Here is an 8316-nt window from a genome sequence, read left to right on the forward strand (position 1 = left end):
TTAATTGAGTAATTAATATAATTTTCATATCTCATAGCTATGCATAGTTGCTAATATTTTTTAGAATAATTTAATATAATGACACCCATTCGTAGGACACGTTCATGTGATAAATCTTTTCAAGTGGGAGTAGTGTATTCTTTGAGGATATGGAAACAATCAATCTATTTTAGTGATTTGTACACATTATTACGTAAGTCGAACGGTGATGATTTACCGCTAAATCACTATAAATCTAATAAAACTATTATACAAGCTAGATCGAGTTTAAGATAATTTCATTTGAGAATTACGGATTAATATTCTAAACCACAAAGTGAAGATGTTATCTCAATTTGATCCCTTAGTTTCCAAGTACTTATACACCATAATCGTTGCTCATTAACGTATTTCGGTTTATTTTCAATAAAAATATATTCTGATTTGAAAATTTGCCGCTAAATCACCATAAATCTAAGAAAACTATTATACAAGCTAGATCGAGTTTAAGATAATTCTATTTAAAAATTACAGATTAATATCTTAAACCACAAAGTGAATAAGCTATCTCAATTTGATCCCTTAGTTTTCCATGTACTTATGCACTATAATCGCTGCTCATTAACATATTTCGGTTTATTTTCAATAAAAATATATTCTGATTCGAAAATTTGCCGCTAAATCACCATAATCTAAGAAAACTATTATACAAGCTAGATCGAGTTTAACATAATTCTATTTGAAAATTACGGATTAATATCCTAAACCACAAAGTGAAGAGGCTATCTCAATTTGATCCCTTAGTTTCCAAGTACTTATGCACCATAATCGCTGGTCATTAACGTATTTTAATTTGGTTTATTTTCAATAAAAATATATTCTGATACGAAAATTTGTGTGAGACATTTTGTAAAGCCTTTTTAGTACACAAAATATTTAATAGATCCCGGGCGTATGCCTGGGTTCAAAATCTAGTATGGACTAAAATAAGCACCGAGAGCTTGGTACAGTCTTATAGAGGCTTGCTTCATTAAAGCAGGTTTCCAAAAGTGTCCATATGAGCCAACACTTTTTATCAAATCTGGAGCAGCTGGGAGTTTTCTTCTTGTGTGTCTGTATGTCGACGACTTAATCTACACTGGGAATAACCCTTCTATGTTTGAAGATTTTAAACAGTCAATGATGGCAAAGTTTAAGTTGTCCGATCTCAAGAAAATGCATCTTTTTCCTTGGCATTGAAGTGGTACAATCCAATGCAGGTAACTTCATATCTCAGTGGAAGTATGTGCATGAGATTTTGCAGAGATTCCAGATGAGTGATTGCAATTCTTTCACCACACCAACTGAAGTTGGAGTAAAGTTAATAAAGGATCTTGAAGGGAAGAAGGTTGATAGCACATTGTATAAACATATTGTGGGCAATCTCATGTATTTGACAACAACACAGCCCGACATAATGCATGATGTTAGTCTCATCAGTAGATACATAGAAATCCCAAGGGAAATCCACCTCCTTGCTGCTAAGCGAATTCTTTGCTATTTAAAGGTACTACTGACTTGGGATTGTTGTACAAGAAGGATGTAGAGTCTGAATTGGTTGGGTTCACAGACAATGATTATGCCGGTGATCCTGATGATAGGAAAAGCACGTCGGGTTCTATTTTTTTGCTGGGTTCAGGCACCATCTCATGATCTTCCAAGAAGCAAGGCATTGTCACCCTGTCTACTACGGAAGCGGAATATGTCGCTGCTGCCTCTTGCGCTTGTCAAGCTATTTGGTTCAGGAACATCCTCACTGAACTACATTATCCTCTTGATGGTCCCATGACAATTTTCTGTGACAATAGCTCCACAATTAAGCTATCAAATAATCCAGTTTTACATGGGCGTAGTAAACACATTGAAGTGAGATTCCATTTCTTGTGATATCATGTCCAAGCACAAACAATTGGTCTAAAGTACTGCAGGAGTGAAGATCAAGTTACCGACATTCTGACTAAGCCCCTCAAACTTGCTCAGTTTATAAAGTTGTGTCGATTACTTGGTGTTTGCTCAATGGCGAATCCAGTTTGAGGGAGGGAAGTTGTAGCTCACTTGTTACACCTTTCTAAACTGAAAGTTGCTGCCGCACACTTCAGTTTAAGGGAGGGAATGTTAGGATTTAAGAAGTTAGAATAAGCCTATGCTTATGCACTTAAGCATGTGCCAAGCTTATGTATGTTGAGTTGTCTGTTGAGTTTGTTTAGTTATTGACTGAGTCTAGGTAGTTGCTATTGTTATGGTCATGCATTGAGGAGTGGCTTAGTACTTCCTGATTTAGTGGCGTTAGTTTTACTTCACTAGCTTTTATTTATAGCTGCCACTCTTTCATTCAATAAATAGAGTGTTTACACCATTGCTGTTATTGTTAAGCTCTCACCTCTCAACAGGTTATCAATAAGGAGTTGTAAGGAATTAACTACTTCTTTGAGGTTGTTTTTGGAAATTTGATTGTTGATGGATTGAATGAGACATGTTGGTGATTCTGTTTTGGGTTTCATTTAAGCTCTTCATGCTTCATGGCCGAGGTGTTGCCTTATTTTTTCATTTTGGATTCTCTAATGAAAATGTTTTGAAATTTCTTGTGGAGAATTAGTACGACATGCCTAGAAAATATTGGACGATATTCTGTATTGTCAAAATATCGCAACGTGTGCTGACTGCTGAGATTTGAAGCATCATTAGAATCGATATTGTTTTTGTAATAATTGAACCTTTATATAAAGATAATTTTGGCTATTCATTTTAGTATTTTACTGTTGTTTTATATCTAGCATTTCACTAAATTTATTATAGAACCGTCAGTTTTGATTGGTGATGATGTAGTTGAGCCTTGAGGTGTTTGGTTGACCTTGCATCATCACCAGATCAGTTGTGGAGAAGCATCACTAGGACCGTAGGAGGACTAGGATCAGGACAGTTTGCGACCTGGTTTTGTGAATACGTACAGCGGTACAGAGTCGCTATTATATGCCTATAACATCATCTGTCGGGTTGTACAGAAATAACTGATCACCAAACAAAATATCTTAAGCATGTAACTGTACAGCCGGCGCATGATAACCATGAACTTCATCGTGGTCCCTGTATGCTGACCGGCTCAATAATTAAAATAACATAGTTTTCATGGAAAATTAGCCAGCCACTCCAAACTTAGCAGCTATCTTGTCGGAAAAGTTTGTTCAATACATCCTCCACCTTGGGGTTGGACCTGCTTCACCTCAAATGGATCATGGTTGTCCAACAATATGAGTGCACATGACACAGTTTGTTAAGTAGACTGTATTGTTCCTCAAATACATCTTCATACTGATTCAAATTACGGACAAAGTCCGCCAAGTAGTCAAAACGAAGGCGATAACTTGGAATCCATTGGCGGCAATCCAAGAAAGTAGGGTTTTCTTAATCATTAAAAAATTTAAATATGTTATTTCTACAGAGACTAATACATCAGAGGGTGAACGAGATATAAGAGTCACCATACTGAAAATGTGTTGCATAGAACGATAGACGGATCGAATTTCGCAGAAAGAAAGAAAATCAAGCATATAAGGTCATCAAGAAACAACGGGTAAGTGACAAAATATTCTAGTGGGAGATATGAATTATTGATAGAAACTTAAATATTTGTCAAAGCAAGGCTGCTTGTAATTTCCCAATAAACTATTTTGGTCTCATCCCTCATTATTCCAAGTGCCTAATACCTTACGTAGGGCAGCTTGAATAATTGTGATCTTCCAATAATATAAAAGGGCAACTGAATGTTAGAACTCATATCACTCACCTCCCCAAATCTAGCAAACTAGAGAAGAAAAGCAGGAGAGATCCAAAGAGAGAAAAAGTAGCCTGATCTTTCTCTTTCATTGCTTGATCAACATAAACAGAGAGCAACTTTTAGCTTGAAGAGAAAGACATGGCAATAACCAACATGGAAATTGAGAATGGTGTCCAAGAAACTCGTCAGAACAAACTCTCCACTGACGACTCAAAAAAATCGTTCATAGCCAAATGGTGGCTACTCCTCCTTAATATTGCATGCACCGCCACTGGCACAATTGGCGGTCCATTACTACTAAGACTCTACTTCAATCATGGTGGTAATCGAAAATGGCTACCCGGTTGGTTGCAAACAGTTGGGTTCCCCATGCATGTAATCCCCATTGCGATCCTTTATTCACGCCGCACACGTGGTGTGAAGTTCTTTGCATCCCCCAAGTTGTTGTTATGTGCTGCAGTAATTGGTGTTTTCACAGGACTTGATAATTTTATGTACACACTAGGCTTATCCTACCTTCCTGTGTCAACATCTTCACTTCTCCTTGCTACTCAACTTGCTTTTACAGCATTCTTTTCCTTCATCATTGCTCGCCAGAAGTTCACTCCGTTCTCAATTAATGCAGTTGTTCTGATGACTTTGGGTGCAATCGTTCTTGGGTTAAGAAGTGCTGGTGATCGCCCAGCAGGCGTCACAGGTGCTGAATACATGTTGGGATTTATTCTTACTATTGGCTCTGCGGGATTATTAGGATTTTTATTACCTGTTACAGAAGTCACTTATGCCAAGGCCACCAAAGCAATCACATATTCAATTGTATTGCAGTTCCAGTTTTGCTTGGCCTTGTTTGCTACCATCTTTTGTACCATTGGAATGTTCATAAACAAGGATATTGGAGCAATACCAAGGGAAGCAAGTAAATTTGGACTAGGTCCAACAAAATACTACTTGTTGCTAGCTTCAAGTGCAGTGGTCTGGCAACTAATGTTTCTTGGAATCATGGGAACCATATTCTGCAAGTCATCTCTCTTTGCAGGAGTCGTTAATGCAACTCTGCTCCCTATCACACAGATTGCTGGTGTGATTGTGTACCAAGAGAAGTTTACAGGTGAAAAGGGCATGGCCTTGGCTTTGAGTACGTGGGGTTTCATTTCTTACTTCTATGGAGCCTACAAGGACAGCAAAACTCAAACAGCCAAAGAAGTTGAGGCCGACAAATGATTTCGCACTGCCACATGATACATTCTCTCCTTACCCATTTTTTTCATTGAATTGCAGTTTTACATGCTATAGAAATTTGTAAATAGCATGCTGGACTGTATTTTTTGTAACTCGATTACTTAGGCCATACTATACTAATAATAAACAATAAAAGCTTTCCATTGATCTCAGCTCCTTTCTTGTCATTCTTGAAGCGTGCTATATATAATAATACAACAAAAGAAATATTCCTTTTATATTTACTTTTCTTTTGGATTTTTTTTGTCGATAATTATTTTTAAATCACTTTTTTTTTTTTTTCCAATTCTCGCTCTTTCAATTAATTTTGTACATAAAAAGAGGGGTGTTTCGTGAGTTGATCTGCTTAAAAGGGGTTTTAATGTACCGGTTTTTGTAGCAGGGAGATTAAACTCAAATCCTGAATAAAACCACTCTAGGATAGTGATATAATTTTGAGATAAGGCTGAGCTTGGTATGTATATTCCTAAATTTAGCAATTTGAGTGAATTAAGAGTTAAAAATTTGTTTAAATGTTTAAGCAGAATTTTGTTTCTTAATCAAAATCATTAGTTGTATAATACTAAGCCTAAGGATGGCACAAACTTGTATAATACTAAGCCTTGTCTCAAAATTATATCCAGGTTTTGGGTTTAATCTCCCTGCTACAAAAACCGGTACATTAAAACCCCCTCTAAGGCAGATCAACTCACGAAACACCCCTCTTTTTAAAACTCCAATTCTAATTGTCTAAAAAGACAAAATTGCTCCCGAAATAAAACCTCAGTAAAACACATTACACTTTACGCCCATATTCTCTTTTTGTTAAAAACTAAAACCATATCTTAAAATAAAAATAAAAAACAACATACCTTCTCAAAAACCAAACCTTAAAACAAACAAGGTCTTTCATATTTTATTTTTCTTTCAAAATAATTTTATTTTTCTATTTTTATATAGAAAAGATTAATAAGGTTGTGATTAAGAAATTGATGATGATTTCCCTTAACCAAAAAGGGTTAGATGCATTTCCCTCAACGAATGAATTAAGAAGCCACAACGTAAAATTCGTAATGTAAAAACAGATTTGTAGTGTACAATTCTTATGCAAAAACAACTTTTCATATAAAACTACTATGCAAAAATAGATTTGCATAGAAAAATTAGTACTATGCAAAAATATATTTACATATAAAAACTGGTATGCAAAACTATATTTGCATAGACAAATGAGTATGCAAAATAGCATAATTAAATTTGCATATAAAGTACTATGCAAATAAATTTACATATAAAAACTAGTATGCAAAAAAAAAATTACATAGAAAAATTGGTATGCAAAAATATATTTGCATAGAAAAATGAGTATGAAAATTAAATTTACATATAAAGTACAATGCAAAAATAAATTTACATAGAAAAACTGGTATGCAAAATTGGTATGCAAAAGTATATTTGCATAGAAAAATGAGTATGCAAAAGTAAATTTACATAGGAAAACTCACATGTAAAAATATATCTACACAGTAGAATTTCTAGTATGTAGAATACATTTGCACACTGAAAAAATGAACGAAGAAAAGAAAAAAGATAGAAGAAGAGAAAAAATGGAACTATTTGTTCAAACCCACAAGTTAAGATGACATCATCAAGCCTATTCGATTAATTTGAAGAAGATTGAGACCCAATAATAAGATGAAATTGAAGAAGATCTAAAACGGTTGAAGAAAATTAGTTAATAGATTCAAAATCAAATCTTTCAAACAAACCAAACTCCTATCTAGAAAAATGAAATTGATTGAGATAAAAATTGAAGGTGATTGAGAGAGAGATCGAAAGTGGAAGCTTGCTTCTTCAATGGCGAGACAAAAACATCATTGTTTCGGTGTTATTCAATCGGTGCTCTTCATTTTTATTTTTTTTTCTCATAATTCTCGGTGTTCTTCAATCTTAAATCTCTATTTTCGTATTCCTACATATATTTAAAGGTAGAAAAAAAAAACAATTTGGTGAGGAGATTAAAATTAGACCGGATTTAGTTACTTTTACAAAAATAGGAAGGTTATATATGAACGTCTTCAAAAAAGGGGGGTTTAGAGCATCTCTAGGTGGTAGTATAACTTTTCAAATTCTTCAAATTTGAAGAAAAAGTTCGGAATATCTCGGAATTCCATCTCTAAGTGGCCTCATTCACAGTCGCATCACCTACTTGTTCGCATTATTGTTCGCAAATTTGGTAATTTAGATGTGGATGCTGAGCGACATTGGTAATGTCGCGCTCCATTGCAAATGTCGCCCAACTTTTTTTTTTGACTTTGACCAGCACCACGCGCCAGTGGTACTGTTGTGCACCACTCCTAATGTCACGTGTAGTTTTTTTTTTTTTTGCGCGCCACTCCTAATGTCTCGTGGGTTGTTTTGGAATTGCATATGGGCGACATTACCATTGTCGCACGACAGTGGTAATGTCGCGTGGGTTGTTTTTTGGTAATCCAATTTGCAACCACCTAGAGTTGGTCGAAATTTGCAACCAGCTTCTTCAAACTTTTTCTTTAAATATGAAGAGTATGCTACCACCACCTAGAGATGCTCTTAGTGGGTATGGGCGATTTGAAGGTTGTTTAGTACTTTAGTGTAATGGGTTTTGAATGAGGAAATTATTGGGATTTTGAAATTCTGGAATTCTGGAAATCTGAAAAAGTGGATCTTTAAACAAATTTATTAAATACTTTTTATTGGTTTTTCTACCAGATTTTGGGTTTAATCTCCTTGGTTGATACATAACCAGCATAAAAACCCTCCTCTAACCGAACACATGCATAAAACCTCCCTATTATTTAAAACATGACATTAAAGCCAAAACATACCAAAATACCCTTGTAAAAACCGGGCTGACGTCATCAATCTTTACTTATAATTTCGACTTAAGGACAAGTCGGGCTGACGTCATCCTATGTAAATTTATATTTACATATGAAAATTCATATTTACATAACCTGTGTCACCTGTCAGATGTCAGAAAAAACGTCTATGAAATTTCATATTTGCATATGTAAATTCATATTTCTATAACCCGCGTCACCTGATTAGAACTCAAATGTCAAAAAAACGTCTATAAAAATTCAGTGACTGTAAATATAGTTTTACAAAATGTATCTATATAACATCAAAATGAACAATCAATGGAGCAGCGCCACCAAGGCCAGCCGGACGATGAGAAAGAGGGGCTTGAACAGGTTCTACAGCAGGTAGAATTTCAGAGTTCCTATTTAAACCAGAATCGCGCAATTCCCCAATTGAAGGAG

The 8316-nt window shown here is 35.1% G+C and overlaps 1 pseudogene across 1 annotated transcript; it reads left to right on the forward strand.

Annotated features, from left to right (window-relative positions):
- Positions 1-3628: 3628 nt before the first annotated feature.
- LOC147486131 (purine permease 3 pseudogene) lies at positions 3629-5184 on the forward strand (annotated as a pseudogene). Its single transcript, XR_015200862.1, has one exon. The product of XR_015200862.1 is annotated as a purine permease 3 pseudogene (transcript).
- Positions 5185-8316: the final 3132 nt, after the last annotated feature.

This window comes from Coptis chinensis, chromosome 7, assembly GCF_015680905.1.
Source record: "Coptis chinensis isolate HL-2020 chromosome 7, ASM1568090v1, whole genome shotgun sequence".
In the NCBI taxonomy this organism is placed as follows: Eukaryota; Viridiplantae; Streptophyta; class Magnoliopsida; order Ranunculales; family Ranunculaceae; genus Coptis; species Coptis chinensis.